The 16,830-nt window shown below is 37.7% G+C and overlaps 1 pseudogene; it reads left to right on the top strand.

Annotated features, from left to right (window-relative positions):
• LOC117394161 (PHD finger protein 14-like) overlaps positions 1–16,830 on the top strand; it is a 133,440-nt pseudogene that overhangs the window by 82,642 nt on the left and 33,968 nt on the right.

Raw genomic sequence — 16,830 nt, 5'->3', positions numbered from 1 at the left:
GATTTAACTGTTTTGTGATTGTAAGGCATACAGTAGCTGTATGTAAAGAAAAAACTCAATAGTAGGATATTTCGTAACAGTGAAGAAACTTAATCAAATTCTTTGCCTTTTTTTCTCAGTTTATTCAATTTGAGAGCGTTATCACAATCTAGGGATATATAAAGACTGTCTGTCTGTGTGTATGTCACACATTTTCACATGTCCATTTTTTATCTATTATTATAGAGAACTAGATGCCAAAAACAAAAACGAGTCTCCATCTCCGAAGAGGAAAAAACAGAGGTATGATATATTTCTATACAAATATATTTTTTCTCTCTGGTAAAATATATCTTCTTTGGTTCATCATACATTGTCTAATCTTTTCATAGGAGCCACCTCCCCGAGAAAGAAGACAGCGACAGTCAGTAATGCAGAAGAAACCAAAAGCAGATGATCTGAGGACCGAGTGTGCCACCTGTAAGGGTCTAGGAGACAATGAGAATTTAGTCAGGTAGGCCTGGTCTTGTTGATATTTTCCCCGATGAAGTTCCATCTTCATTAGGATCACCTTATGTCAGTAATGAAGAAAATGGCAATGTTAAATGAGAAAAAAAACTGATTTAGTGGGAAACATCATTTCGGAAACCTCCATTGATCTGGCTTATTGAACTGCCACATACATTTATACTGTGGATTTAGATGTAATTAAGTAGGATATCTGTTTGTTTTCTAATGCAAAGGGATTAATCCCTCTTGTCAAGAACGTAGTCAGTGGTTTAGAGGTCCTTGAGATAAACATCTAAAAAACAGTGAAGAATGCATCTAATTAAATTAATTGACAACTGGACAGTGCTCAGAGTCCATACTAATGGAATAGAGGTTCAGAACAATGAATTCTGGACACAGGAGGTCAGTGCAGTAGTGCAAATGTGATATTTGTAGAATCACAATTTATTTTATCAAAGTTATATTATAAACCTCACTCATCATCTGATTCTGAGTTAAGGTGACGTTATCCCACTGGGTCAGCTTCATGTCTTAAATTCTTTCTGTAATGTCTGCTGAAAAAGACGTCCGGTATATATAAAAAAAGCAAATGTCTTCATAGCAATATAATAGCACAAATGCTCTCAAACGCAGGTATTATGAGCTAGAAAGTTGACCTTGTTATACAATTACTGGTGCATTCTGTGATTGTTAATCATCCAATTATCTAACAGGTAAAGCCAGCTGCAACGGTTAGTATTGCTTATACCAACAGCATAATAATACACTGCTGCTTATAGAAGGCTTGTCAGAGTTACGGATGATTACAGATAAGTGAAGGTTTATAGACTATGATTAGAAGGCAGTCATTGTAAAATGAAAAGAAAACAAAATATAGAAATACATGCATGCAGAATATAAATAATAGTAATTGTTAGAACCAGAACATTACCATTACTGTATGTTGTTTTTCCACCAATTGCATGTTATATTTTCCTTGGTCTCCAAAGCATTGTTAAATCAATTCTTTTTTGACTTTATACACTTCTCAACATCTAACTTAAGTGCCAATTAGGGTTGTTAATTGTTTAGAGTTTATATGTTAGTAAAGTGTCAAATGTTTTTAATTTTGCTTAACCATTTAAACTTTGTCAAACATGTGCAGGTCATATATTAGGAACAAGACTGTGCTTGCAAGTAATGGCTACTCAGAGTTTTTTTTCATTGTCTACTTCCTACCTTTGTCACTTGACATCATTGCATGCTTTTGCTCACATGACTAGCAATGTCATCAGGCTGTGCTCTGCAGAGCTTAGTTACAGCGGCAGTATGGGAACAATGTTAAAGCACATGAAAATGAAGTATCCCGTACATGTCTGCTTCTACTACTGGTGCTGGATTTAGCGCGGAGGATGTGGGCCCCAGACAAACAACAATGCAAGCGGATGCTAGTAGTGCTAGGAAATGCGATACAACTCGGGCTGGACATGGTTGATTACTGAGATGATCGCAACTGACATGCAACCAATTTCAGTTGTGGAGGATACTGGATTCAACAGGTTTTTTAAATGCAAATGTCACAAGAATTAACATGATACTATACATGGAGTAAAGTCAGTTTGGTGTAAACATAACTAGTTATTGTCTCATATACAGTAAGTAGGATAGATTAGCAATTTGGATTTTAGCATTGTTTGCATAATCAGACTGCATAACATTTCTGTATAATGCATTTAATGCTCACCCTCTAATCAAAACAGACCATTATCGTACCCCTGATGCTTGTATTGTTTCCTATTGCTTCATTGTTTTTATACATTTATTTATATATAGGACTTCTGATTTAAGACTTAAGAATTCAACTGATACCTGTTAAGCCATTCATGTATGTCAGTCACAACTGAGTAAAATTGATTTCATTTATGTTTTTTTTCTTTGAAACAACTTAATGGGCTTTTAAAATTGGCCAACCCTTCATTTTTCATTTACAAGCAGAAAGTATAAACAAGATTGCGACTCATAATAAGCGACTCATTTTTATTAACGCTATAATGAAAAATAAAGTATTTTATGCTGAACACACTTTATTGCAATGGTTATGTGTAACTGTATTTACATTAATAAAGATGAGTTGCTTCTGCATTTAAATGAATAAGTAACAAAAAATAAAACATGCATTAAATCAATTTTACTATTAATGTGTTTCTCAGTTGTGATTGAGATACATGAATGGCTTAACAGGTATCAATTGCATGTTTAAAGGAGAGTAGAAAAGCCAGGGTAAACCACTGAAAATCAGAAGACCTGTTTATCGGCACATATGTGTTAATTTATAAAAAGCTATTTGTTTAAAATTAAGTACTAGCACTTTCTCAGTGTTATTTTTTATTTGTTTTATTTTAACATTTAAATGTTGAAACTATATATTTTTAAAAGTTTAAATGTTTAATAAATTAAGAGTAATCTAGCGCCCCTAGTGCCGAGTTATCATAGCTGGAGTGCCAGTCGACCATTAAGAGCTGACACAGAGCAGATTTGTGATTCATTTCAAAAGTACAGAACTGAGTTTGTACTCATGATGGAGGAAGAAAAAGTAATCCAAAAGCAAACAATAACGACAAAGAACTGGGCTGTATGAAAGCTACATGTCATTTGCAGGTACCAAATGATTTTTAAAATAGATTAGGATGTTCAGTTTCTGTTGTGCTGAGTTTCTTGTTTAGTTCAAACCTTATATGTTGTTTAGGATGTAACCTATTGTAACATAATAAATTATGTATATTGCAGAAGAACTAAATCGTACTTCCATGGACATTTAAGATGAAATGGCTAACGATTGGAGCCTATAATTCAAATAAATGTTCACATTCATTGTCTTGATCTCGGGTTAAAGTAGGTTTATTTTAGCTCCTATAATGTTATTGTGTCTCAGGTAACCCTGACCAAACCCCTTTTGTATTGAAAATGTAAAGCTGTGGAACTTGGAAAAGCTATGGCAGTACAGAACTAAAAAAAGTTCAACCTGTACTTTAATCTAGGCCATCAAACTTTGAAGTTGCAGTTTCCTCTATCATATTTTATAATCCATGACCAGGATTAGCTAATACATTGATATCTGCATGGTTGTGCAGCTTTTTATCAGTATGCTGCCATGGACTTAATCTGTCTTGAGTTTCTGATTATATGTAAGTCATACAGAGATCAGTCATTATCCATAAATAATGCCAAAATCACATTAACTTGTTCCCTTTCTTGGATAATCCTTTCTGACACGTTTGCTTAACAACTTGAATTTCAGCTGGTGTTTGTATGTTAGTGTGACAGAGAGTGAATGAATCCGAGTCAACAATCTCCCTCCCGACCTGTGAGGGCACGTTATAACAGGAACAGTTTGCCCCGGACTGGATGGTTTGATAGTTCATTCCAGGGTCAGTCGGAAGTCGGCCATCCAAAAAGGGGGCGACGCCACAATTCTAGAAGTCAGCGCCTTACTGCGGTAGGCGATGTGTCAGTCATGAATTGGAGGAGATGTGATTGCACTTGCTACCAAAGGGGGCGGGGCTGAAGGTATATCAGGGGATGTGGCCGAACAATCTGTTCCTTTGGTATGGTTATGGAAAGACCTGTAAAGGACGTACAAACGATAAAGTACCATGAGCGTTTAGTGTTGTCTTATCTGTCTTTTTAACTGTTGTTATTTGTTATTCTAGACGGCTAAATATACGGGAGCTGTCGCGCTAAGCCAGCATCAAACCCAGACTACACTGCGCTATTGTTGTCACTGATTATTATTAAATCACCACTTATTATTATTATTATTTATTTCTTAGCAGACGCCCTTATCCAGGGCGACTTACAATTGTTACAAGATATCACATTAATTTTACATACAATTACCCATTTATACAGTTGGGTTTTTACTGGAGCAATCTAGGTAAAGTACCTTGCTCAAGGGTACAACAGCAGTTTCCCCAACCAGGGATTGAACCCACGACCCTCGGGTCAAGAGTCCAGAGCCCTAACCACTACTCCACACTGCTGCCCACTTGCATTAGGAGCACTCACTATTGGACTTGTGATCGTGTGTGTATGAATTGTGTGTTGTTTTTAGTATTATTATTTCGGGACTGAACCCTGTGATTTGCCTGCGCTATATACATCATTGTGTAGAGCCAGGTATTATTATTTAAGCTTGCCAAACAAGCAACCCAGCACAAATAAAGATATGTTTTTCATCGTGACTGTTGTGTTTGTTATTACTGAGCACTGCATCACCTCTACCCCTGCGCACTGCAAACCACTTTGCCACAGTGAGAAATAGATTGATTGTAATTTTTGGGTAAATACCAAATTAGACTAGATGTGACATCTTCTTAGATGGTCTATGTTTTTTTTTTCTTTATGATTCCTTTTACTTTACTTTTTTTTCAACATCTCTGTGCTGTCATCTGTATATCTGTGCCTTATGGCCTGTCAGTATTTTTGACAGATGTCATCCATCCCCCAAAAACTGCATCCCTTAGAGCTTATGTGCTGTTTTTATTTGGTTACCATAGGGAATGTATGTACCCATCTCTGTTGTCTTCGCAAGAAAACTGCTTACAAGCATTAAAAATAATATATCTTTCAAAAGATCTTGTAATAATTACAGATATGTCTGCATGACTGATCTTGCTGTGATTTGAGAAGTTGGAGGCAAACGATTTTTGTAGCAAAAATAAAATAAACTAGTAAAGTTCATTGCGGTTTCAACTGGAAATCTTTATCAATGTCTTTCAGTAGTGAAATTAGTTTTAGTTAGTGTGCTTGTACCATTCTTTAAAAAAGGTGTTTCTACTTAATGCATTTTATAGTATCTTGTTCATTAGTTTTTGGTACAAGTATGGTATCATTTGATTTTATTTTTGATGTGTAGCCATTAAATTGGTTGCTTTTTATATTAAAACATCTTTCCCTTTCAGTGTTTCAACTGTGTATGGTCTTTAGACTGCCTATGAAATGATGTATATTCTGCAGTATTGTGGTCACTATTTACTATAGTGGTCTCTGTAAAGATTTTTCGTGTTCATATTGCTTGGCTCTCCCTGACTTCTAAATTGTCAGTGGTATCTTCAACACATTTTCCAATCAATTACATAATCCAGCATCACCAGTTTCTTTGCTCACAATCTCGCTCCTGGTCACTGGGTACATTCTCCTTATTCTGGTCTTCCTCTGTTTTATTTCTCTCTCACATCTGTCCTTCCAGTCCGTTACTTGAAGTGTACAATACTGTTCCTTGTTGGGTACAAGTATTATTATTATTATTATTTATTTCTTAGCAGACGCCCTTATCCAGGGTGACTTACAATCGTAAGCAAATACATTTCAAGTATCACAGTACAAGTAATAATACAATTAAGAGCAAGATAAATACAATGACATTGGTTCAAGCAAGTACAAGTGTGACAAAATACAATTCAATAATACAGCAGATAAGTGTCAGTGATAGTTACATCAGGATAAGATTAAATACAAAATACTACAGATTAAACACTTGGCAGATTACAGTACTCTGAAGTACAGGATTAAGTGCAGTAAAATAGGGGGCAGATAAGAGCAAGTAAAGCTCTTAACAAGTACCTTGTTAATTTTTTTTTTTTTTTTTTTTTTTTTTTATTGCATCCCTTTTGAGACCCAGCTTGTGTGGAGAATATTGACGCAGCAGTTTTTATGGTTTTTGTTTTGTTTTTGTTTTCTTGGCTAATGGTTATACCCATTCCTAGCTTTTTATTAGCGCCCCCAGTGAATCTTGGATTCTATATAAACACATACAATAGGCTCTTGAACATCTGTGTATTTACTTTATATTAATGAAGCTTTGACAAAACACCTTTTAAAGTGTTGGCATTTAATTTGACCTTTGCTAATGTCGCCTTTCAGAATTGTTTTAAGTCAGTATAGTGTGATGCGATATAGATGTACCAAAACAATAAACAAATCTAGTGTAATGCTGCTTAAAAGCCCCTGTCATAATACTAGGACACTGATTCACTGTGACAAGACAGCAAGATATTGAAATTATTTTGAACAGAAACAAAATGGGTTACAGTTACAATATGGAGCACATCATGCAGCAACTTTTTGCTTTAAGGATGTTATAGGATTGGCTACATATAATCTCTAGGTCAAGTTCAAGTTATCACGAAAGAAAAAAATAACAGATGCCAGTTATTTTACAAAACTTACACTGTCCCTTACACAGTGTCTTTATCTCTGAAACCATTTGAGGGAGTGACTTTATAGTTGCAGGGTTATATAAACCCAGAGACAATACACTTTGAGTTACTGTCTTAATGTCTTAATGAAAGGTCATATTGTCACATAATTTGAAATGAATGAGAAAGGCTGTTCAATTGACATTTAGGATTCGGCTACTAACTCAAAATGAGCTCGGGTAAATGTAGATTTAGAGAAAAAATTGAAAAACTTAGTACTGGATTAGCAGAACCCAGAACCACCCAGAATGATCGAAAACACTATAACATGTTAAAGAAATGTAAAAAGCAGCATGCTCTTTAAGAAGCCATTGCTATCTGGGCAAAAGGAGGTATTGAAGTGACCATCATAAATAAGGAGATGGTGGCTGCCTTACTGTTGGATTTGTATGACTGTGGAATCCAAGACTGCATCATAAAATCACTTCTTACTAAAGCATGTCTTAGCTTATCATTGCCAGTGTATTTCTATATAAAACTGATTTGAGTTCCATGAAAAAAAATGCTTTCTTATTCATGTTGACTCTTGGTCTAATGTAATATGCTGTACTTGAGCATCTGGTTAACAGCATAATGTGACATTGCAAGATAGTATAGCTACAGATTTTTAGCATTTGTGCATAAACAGAGTAGTTGTCCTTAAATCACAGAATCACTTTCAGCCGAGTAACTGCTGAAATCACTGCACTGTAGCATCCTGTAAATGCCATAATCCTTCATCTGCCACATTAAGCCCAGGGAGAATAGCCAGCTGTGGTATCAGCACAGTTATATTAAGGGATGAGCCCTGAACCAAGTGGAAAGATGTTCTGGAAGAACAGTAACCTTTCCCATGATGAGTGCATTTTCCATTACATTTTTGACATAGAATGGTGCAAAATGATTTAATGTTGGCATTTTGTTTTGCTGACTCCCTTTTTTCCTAGTAAAGAGAACACAAAAGCTAGGTTAGGTATGTAGCGGGAGAGTGACCAAGCATCTGAATTCTATTGCTTGAAGAGCCATTCACCAAAATTGCCGACATCTTTCAGTATTGTTCCCACACTGCCATTTCTTCTTCTCTTGGTGCAATTACAGTAGTTCTTTAGGGCTAATTTATGGCATTGCCCTGTGCAGTAATTGCATAAAGGATTAATTATAAATCAGAAGTGCATAGCTTCTAATTAGCAGACGGAAGGCCCAATGCATCAAATATGTGGCACCAAATGCACATCACATCCCATTTCTGCTTGTAAGCAGTGATGTATTATTATGAAAGTGATTGTGAAAGGGAACAAAATATGAGCATGTTTAATACCCTGAAAGGTCAGCAACTGTTAAGGGGGGAAGTTTATGGAGAGTGGTGCCACAGAACTGCCAAATCTATATGAATTGTCTCAGGTAATGTATTTAGGGGAGTTTAGATAAAAAAATTACTTTGCTAAAATGCATTACATTTCTCTTCAGTGGCTTCAGGTTTGCTCGTTAAATGCTGGTGAAATGTGTTGCTGTTTTGAGAACATTTCACAGCATCATCCTTGAAAAATGGGTCTTTCTTAATGGGAGTGCAAGTCATTGCTGAAAGAACACAAAAGGGTATAGTTAGGCTGCAATGACGAAGGTAAATATGCTCAAACACATGTAGTATATTGATGAAGATTTAAAAATGCTTTATACCCATTACCTTTTAGGATGATAATGAAGGATACATTGTAAAGATTCTTATTTTGAACAGTGTTTTCTTCCTGCTGTTTTGAATGATCGTGAAAACAGAATCTTCAGTCAAATCTCTGTTTTTTATTTGTGCTGTTTTTTGAAGCATGTTCACATGTGACACTCCTTGAGGTCAGTTCTTGGCCAAGATGGGCAACAAATGTCCTAAGCCCCAACAGCACAACCTAGCAGAGGGTATATCACCATTTTGGATCCAGACTCATTTTAGATACTATGCAAAATTGGTATTTTTCAGTTACAAGAAGGGTCACTGCCAGTAAAACATTTGAGTATATTTTCATGACTCTACCTAAGTTGAGTGGAGGGGATTCTTTAAAAATTATATTCTTCCATATTCCTGTGTTTGATTTGGACGTGATGTTTCCTTTTTGATTAGTTATCTTACAAAATAGGTGGGTGGTTGTTGCTTCTAGGTAATGACAATATGTCAATTGGCAGAATTTGAGTAGGGAATATACGACATGCATGGCAAATAATAGGGTAAATGTTTTTTGGTGTTTTATGTTTTGTTTTTTGCAACTTATTTAACCTACTGATCAAATCATTTTATTTGAAAGGAAACAAGGTTTTTCCTGTTGTATTATTTTTCGATAAAACAGACTCACTTAATATTATAGTAAAGGCTGACTGTAAATCAAAAAGTAGGAGGTTTACAAATGTGGGTAATCTGCCCCTCTTCTACAAACGACACACAGGAAAAGCCTGAACATGTCATTCACTAGCCCTTAATCAATTTGGAAGTGCATTGTCCATTATTGACCTGATCTCTTGGTCACTCCTTAGTTAATTACTCTCTGTTCTTTGATAAATGTGTCCTGTTATTTATGCCACTAATCTGCTTGGTGATGAAACGAAGAGGAATTTCAGGACTTTTGCCAAGTATACTGTTTACTTTATTCTATATCTTTAATCTGTAACTAAAGTAATCGTTATTTATTTATTTATTTATTTATTTATTTATTTATTTATTTATTTATATATATATATTATTAAACTCAGTTGCAGGGTATTGATTAGTGAGTTATGAGTCCCCAAAGTGGATGTCAGGCCAGAAATGGAATGACCCATTATAGATGCTGTAATTAAACTTAACTTTTTTAGTTTTTCATGCTGTATGTCATAAACCTTGAATGGACACCTGTTACAAATGTTATTACCTATGTTGTACAACACGTGGCCATTGTTGTGGGGGGAACAAAATGAAATCTGAAGTAAAGTCTGTTCTCCAGAATGCGCTTCAGAGTCATCACTTCTGAGAGTTTTTGTGAGAATCATCTGTAATTTCTCTGCTATATATAAAAGCATTTGTCAGCAGAGTATACTGTAGGTTCTTTATCCTGATACCTGAATTAGGCATTTGAAATTGGTTAAATGAGGGTAACATTTTACAAAAGATTCTGCTCTCGCAATCATCCAAAAAAAAAACAACACAAAAATAAATTATGTATGTATATAATTCTATATTAAATAAAGGGTTAAACAATATACTTTATATTATGTGGTATTGTACTAGTTAATTGAATGGCCTCTGACAGAGTTTTTTGATTAAATATATGCAAAATAACTACTATTAATTAAGGTACTTTTGAAAATGAATTTAATGCAATGACATTTATAAGATCAAGATATTTCTTCCTTAAACTAGAGATGCTTGTATGTGAATGACACTGGTGTTTCATTGTCGATTAACTCAATGATATTAGGTCTTTTTTATTTTTTTATTTTTTGTGTGTCTGAATACTTGAGTGATAAAATATGAACCAATGTGGCCATGAAGATTTATTCTTCAACCAGCTTAAGCATAGATGAAGAAGCTTTGCTTTCAGGGAAACTGTTAAGAATTCCTTGCAGATTAAACATTGGATGAAACAGATACAACTAGCTTGAGGAGAAAGACATGTGTTGCCTCACATCCAAATAGGATTACATCAATCAATAACCACTCTTTGGAGTGATTGAATTCCGCCAGACCAAAATTTCTCTGTTCAGGATGCTCAATTTTACCAATGATTAAAGTTGTCACAAATTGCTTTGATAACATCATGGACCTTGTTGTGACAAGGTCTGTAAGTGCAATCTCTTCAGAAGATAGAGGGGGAGAGGTACATTATCGAAGGCACTGGGAAAGTACACTACCTACCTGACGCTTCTCAAGAGTGCATCTTAGTTGACTCTTTGTGTCTATTGATGTTTATCAGATTTTAGCTACTTTATATTCGAGATATGTAGATAGAGAGATATAGCTATAATATACTGTAGATAGATATAGATGGAGAGAGCTAGAATATATACACATTGTCTATTTTTATATAAGTTTAAAAGGAGGTATAACTGCAGTGTAAAGAAATAATGGCATTTAGGATGTTTCGGACAAAAGTCCTTCAGCTATGACCACAATGTGCTCCCTGTAAATATATTAACATCCGAACAGAGATCAGAGGCACTAAATCATCATTCAACATCCATGAACATTGTACATGCACCTGTAAAGGACTAGTACCCTGCATTACCTGCAAGAAAAGCAACAGACTGTACACTGGGGAAACTAAAAGGGGTTTAGCGGACTGCTTGGTGGAACATTTACAAAGCATTCGAATCAACATCACTACATTTCCAGTTGCCCGACATTTCAACAATGATCATGGTGGTCCAGTGGTTAGAGAAAGGGACTTGTTACCAGTAGGTTCCCAGTTCAATCCCAGCTTAGCCACTGACACTGAGTGTGACCCTGTGCTCCGTCCTTTGGATGGACGTAAAACCAAGGTCCTATTGGTAAGTTACTCTGCAGCTGCAGTTCTAATGCATAGTTCACCCCCTATTCTCACTTTGGACAAAAAGTCACTTTGGACAAAAGCATCTGCTTTAACAAATTCAGACCTTGCAAATTTCTCTTCTCAAGAGCTGAAATGGCATCGAAGCAGCCGTCGTCATTCAGTTTGCCTACATCAATTTTGAAATTGATGAACATAATAATAAATGAACGGCAAAGTGCAAGCATTGTAACACAAAGGTGACAGAAGTGCGGGGAACTTCTTTTTCTAGGTAAGCCAATTGTTTTACATGTGTATAGCTTTTATATCTAGCGAAACCGTCCAGCCAAAGGGGCCTGATCATAACACCACATCGAGCGAAACTGTAGCCGCAACTTCTCTCATCTCTGGTGTTTCTGAGATGCAACAAACACTTGTGATTGTATCACAAGTGTCCTGCTCAGTTTGGAAGGATATACTTAATCTCTTCCGAGTCAGTACAGGTGTTGCAGCAGTGAGCTTGGTTGAATAATTGGCAATTTCCTAATTGGGGTATAAAAGGTTGTAAAATAATTGCAGATTCAAGTTTCAAGTTAAAAATCCTCTTAAGGTGTTGCCAATGATATGTAAATATTTCATGTAAATATTTCATACACCTTTTCAGGGTGTGTAGTGTGTAAATGAATTGACTGTAACTGGAAAAAGTCAATAGAACACATTTTTCAGTTGTTGCATTTTTTGTGTTTATTTGGTTTATTAACCCTTTGCGGTCCATTTATTTAGCGTGTGTCAGGTGCGTCAGGTCCGATTTATTTTCACACGCGCAGTTTATTTTAGACACGCTGTTTAAAAGTATGTTTTTTTCACAGTAAAACAGGTTTAAAAGGCACTGCATATCAACAGGACACTCAGTACTGCATCTCCAGCACCGTCCCACCCCTCGTTCTCTATATTTTTCAAATAACTCGTAATAATAGACCTGTTTTTTGCGTCTTTTTGATGATGTCGGACCAGGGTTTGGTCTCGGTCTCGGTACGTTTGGTCTCGGTCTCGGTACGTTTGGTCTCGGTCTCAATACGTTTGGTCTCGGTCTTGATACGTTTGGTCTCGGTCTCGGTACGTTTGGTCTCGGTCTCAGTATGTTTGGTCTTGGTCTTGGTCTCGGTACGTTTGGTCTCGGTCTTGGTATCGGTACATTTGGTCTCGGTCTTGGTCGTGGTCTCAGTACGTTTGGTCTCGGTCTCGGTACGTTTGGTCTCGGTCTTGCTCTCGGTCTCTGTACGTTTGCTCTCGGTTTTGGTATGTTTGGTCTCGGTCTCGGTACGCTTGGTCTTGGTCTCGGTACGTTTAGTCTCGGTCTCAGTACGTTTGGTCTCGGTTTCGGTACGTTTGGTCTCGGTCTCGGTACGTTTGGTCTCGGTACGTTTGGTCTCGGTCTCGGTATGTTTGGTCTCGGTCTTGGTCTCGGTACGTTTGGTCTCGGTCTCGGTATGTTTGGTCTCGGTCTCGGTCTCGGTACGTTTGGTCTCGGTCTCGGTACGTTTGGTCTCGGTCTCGGTATGTTTGGTCTCGGTCTCGGTCTCGGTACGTTTGGTCTCGGTCTCGGTATGTTTGGTCTCGGTACGTTTGACTGTAACTGGAAAAAGTCAATAGAACACATTTTTCAGTTGTTGCATTTTTTGTGTTTATTTGGTTTATTAACCCTTTGCGGTCCATTTATTTAGCGCGTGTCAGGTGCGTCAGGTCCGATTTATTTTCACACGCGCAGTTTATTTTAGACACGCTGTTTAAAAGTATGTTTTTTTCACAGTAAAACAGGTTTAAAAGGCACTGCATATCAACAGGACACTCAGTACTGCATCTCCAGCACCGTCCCACCCCTCGTTCTCTATATTTTTCAAATAACTCGTAATAATAGACCTGTTTTTTGCGTCTTTTTGATGATGTCGGACCAGGGTTTGGTCTCGGTCTCGGTACGTTTGGTCTCGGTCTCGGTACGTTTGGTCTCGGTCTCAATACGTTTGGTCTCGGTCTTGATACGTTTGGTCTCGGTCTCGGTACGTTTGGTCTCGGTCTCAGTATGTTTGGTCTTGGTCTTGGTCTCGGTACGTTTGGTCTCGGTCTTGGTATCGGTACATTTGGTCTCGGTCTTGGTCGTGGTCTCAGTACGTTTGGTCTCGGTCTCGGTACGTTTGGTCTCGGTCTTGCTCTCGGTCTCTGTACGTTTGCTCTCGGTTTTGGTATGTTTGGTCTCGGTCTCGGTACGCTTGGTCTTGGTCTCGGTACGTTTAGTCTCGGTCTCAGTACGTTTGGTCTCGGTTTCGGTACGTTTGGTCTCGGTCTCGGTACGTTTGGTCTCGGTACGTTTGGTCTCGGTCTCGGTATGTTTGGTCTCGGTCTTGGTCTCGGTACGTTTGGTCTCGGTCTCGGTATGTTTGGTCTCGGTCTCGGTCTCGGTACGTTTGGTCTCGGTCTCGGTACGTTTGGTCTCGGTCTCGGTATGTTTGGTCTCGGTCTCGGTACGTTTGGTCTCGGTCTCGGTATGTTTGGTCTCGGTCTCGGTCTCGGTACGTTTGGTCTCGGTCTCGGTATGTTTGGTCTCGGTACGTTTGGTCTCGGCCTCGGTCTCGGTACGTTTGGTCTCGGTCTCGGTCTCTGTACGTTTGTTCTTGGTCTTGGTCTCGGTCTTGGTCTCGGTATGTTTGGTCTCGGTCTCGGTCTCGGTACGTTTGGTCTCGGTCTCGGTACGTTTGGTCTCGGTTTCGGTACGTTTGGTCTCGGTCTCAGTCTCTGTACGTTTGTTCTCGGTCTTGGTCTCGGTCTTGGTCTCGGTATGTTTGGTCTCGGTCTCGGTCTCGGTACGTTTGGTCTCGGTCTCGGTACGTTTGGTCTCGGTACGTTTGGTCTCGGTCTCGGTATGTTTGGTCTCGGTCTCGGTCTCGGTACGTTTGGTCTCGGTCTCGGTCTCGGTACGTTTGGTCTCGGTCTCGGTACGTTTGGTCTTGGTCTCGGTATGTTTGGTCTCGGTCTTGGTCTCTGTACGTTTGGTCTCGGTCTCGGTACGTTTGGTCTCGGTACGTTTGGTCTCGGTCTCGGTATGTTTGGTCTCGGTCTCGGTCTCGGTACGTTTGGTCTCGGTCTCGGTACGTTTGGTCTCGGTCTCTGTACGTTTGTTCTCGGTCTTGGTCTCGGTCTTGGTCTCTGTACGTTTGTTCTCGGTCTTGGTCTCTGTACGTTTGGTCTCGGCCTCGGTCTTGGTACGTTTGGTCTCGGTCTCGGTATGTTTGGTCTCGGTCTTGGTCTCTGTACGTTTGTTCTTGGTCTCGGTCTTGGTCTCTGTACGTTTGTTCTCGGTCTTGGTCTCTGTACGTTTGGTCTCGGTCTTGGTCTCGGTATGTTTGGTCTCGGTCTTGGTCTCGGACTACATCACTGCTCAGAACTGAGTTTTTGGAACAGCAGTAGGGCAATGTGTGCACTTTTACAGAAAGCAGAAAATGCAGTGAATTTCCAGTTGCATACAGTATATAACAATATAGTTATTCTCATTTTTGTCTCTGCAGCATTCTACCCATTTGTCTTCTTTTCAGCAGTTCAAATTATTTAAATATCTTCAACTTTCTCACTAAATGCATACTTACCTCTGTGAATCAATTGTTCTTCAGACCTGTTATTATTTTTCACACAAATAGCTGATGTTAATCTTGCTGTTAAGACATTTTTTTAATTATTATTTTTTTATTTATTTTTTTATTCCTATTTTATTTTTCATGGCTGAAAAAGTCAAGTAAGCAGGACAAGGTAACAATCGGGAGCTGTGGGCTATGAGTTGGAATCCCCAGATATGGATGATCAAATATGATATTATAACATGAGCATTGGTACATGCATCATTAGCTTAAGAAACGTAAAATTAAATAATATTTAACAAACAAAAAGTTAACTTAAATCAAATAATACTGTAACCAGCTAATTGATTTATAAAGATGTCACAAGAGAATTTACGTTTTTGCCCAGGTTACTTTTTAAGTACAGTATTGATCTGTTATAACAAATACATCCTCTAAAACATGGCTTGTTCTGAAATTAACTTGTTCTCTAAACTGTAGTAAGGATCTGTAATTTGTGTGTGTATATATTCTGTATTTCAATTGTTCATGGTGAAGAAAATGTATGGAACTATTTTGTTAGCTACAATTACTTAAAAATAGTCCCAATACCCTGCCATTTCTTCCAGGCAGTTTGAGGTTTCCTTTCCTGTTAGTTTCTGGAAGGTATGTCTTCTGCTTCTGTCATATAATAGCAAATCATGTCTGTGTATACATGGGTATTAGTTGATATGACTAAACGACAACACAATCCTTTTAAGTGTAGCACAGTGTTTGTTTTGTTTGTTTGTTTTTGTTTTTTTGTGGAAAGAGTTTTGCGCATTATCAGTTGAACTACTGGTAATTTTAAATGATTGTGCTTGTCCTAGGGCTGGTTAATAAACCATCCAGTTGAACCCAGTCCATCTGCTAAATGTATTATACATATTTTGTGGCCAAAGAACAATTACCTTCTGGATACCAGATCACACTGATTTTTTAAACATAACATTTATTATTAAAAGACTCCTCTAGGATGTAGCTGGTGTTTGAGCAACTCAGATTCATAGGTGGTAATTGAACTAAGTCCATGCTGAGTGTAACAAGGACTGATAACTGCTGAGTATGCATTTCTTTTGCAGGCTGTTGCTTATGATCTCGCCTTCTGCCAGGTTCAAAAGCAATATTTATTCCATCAATAGTGCTCAAAATGCAGATAAATCTCAGGAGCAAACTTTGTCTATTTCTTTTATTTAATTTATTCAATGCATTTTGAATAGTTGCCCCAGCAGAGATATACTCAGTCAGTTTTGATTTGCCTTAGGATATTCTTCAGTGTATATCCAAAAACTCTTAAGGTGTTTTTCAAAGAAAATCTTATAACGTTCTATCACTACAACTACAGTATGCTTTCTTGGTCTCCCAAATGCATTCTACCAGTAGAAGAACCTTTTACTCAATTAACTTTTTGTAGTCTTCTGAAAATATTGTGATGGGACTTTTCCCATATTGTTAAAAGATACAATGTTGTTGTTTCTCTATTTTCTAAGTCTTCTCAAGGCACATCATTTGTGTGGATTTTTCTCTAATTGTGGACATTCTGGATACATGTCTTGTCAGAACTGCACTATTAAACAACCACTCTGATCAAACAGTTTATTTGTCAAATAATGACATTCTGGTATTCAGTGAAGAGTGACAGGATCCCCTGGGAGTGAAATTTGATGCGTTACTCTGTGTAATTGCTGCAGTAGTATTGTCAGTTTCTTAGCAGGGGAGAGGCAGTAGAACGTTTATTATAGATATAACAATTACAAGTTTGATTCTGCACAAATGTTCAGGACTCTGATTTGGCATTAAAAATCCTGGATGATGTGACCGATTACCATCCATTTAATTTGTATGTCTCAAACCCTCCACCAAAATGACAAAGAATGTAGGTGTTACGTGAGTAACAAATATACTGCTAGTCACCTGATCCTCACACCGTACCACCATCAGAAAGCATAGGGATAACCAGTCAAACAAGAAACATCATAGTAAATTGTACCATAGTCT

Source organism: Acipenser ruthenus, chromosome 3 (assembly GCF_902713425.1).
Source record: "Acipenser ruthenus chromosome 3, fAciRut3.2 maternal haplotype, whole genome shotgun sequence".
Classification (NCBI taxonomy): domain Eukaryota; kingdom Metazoa; phylum Chordata; class Actinopteri; order Acipenseriformes; family Acipenseridae; genus Acipenser; species Acipenser ruthenus.
This window is presented reverse-complemented; position numbering and strand designations above follow the sequence as displayed.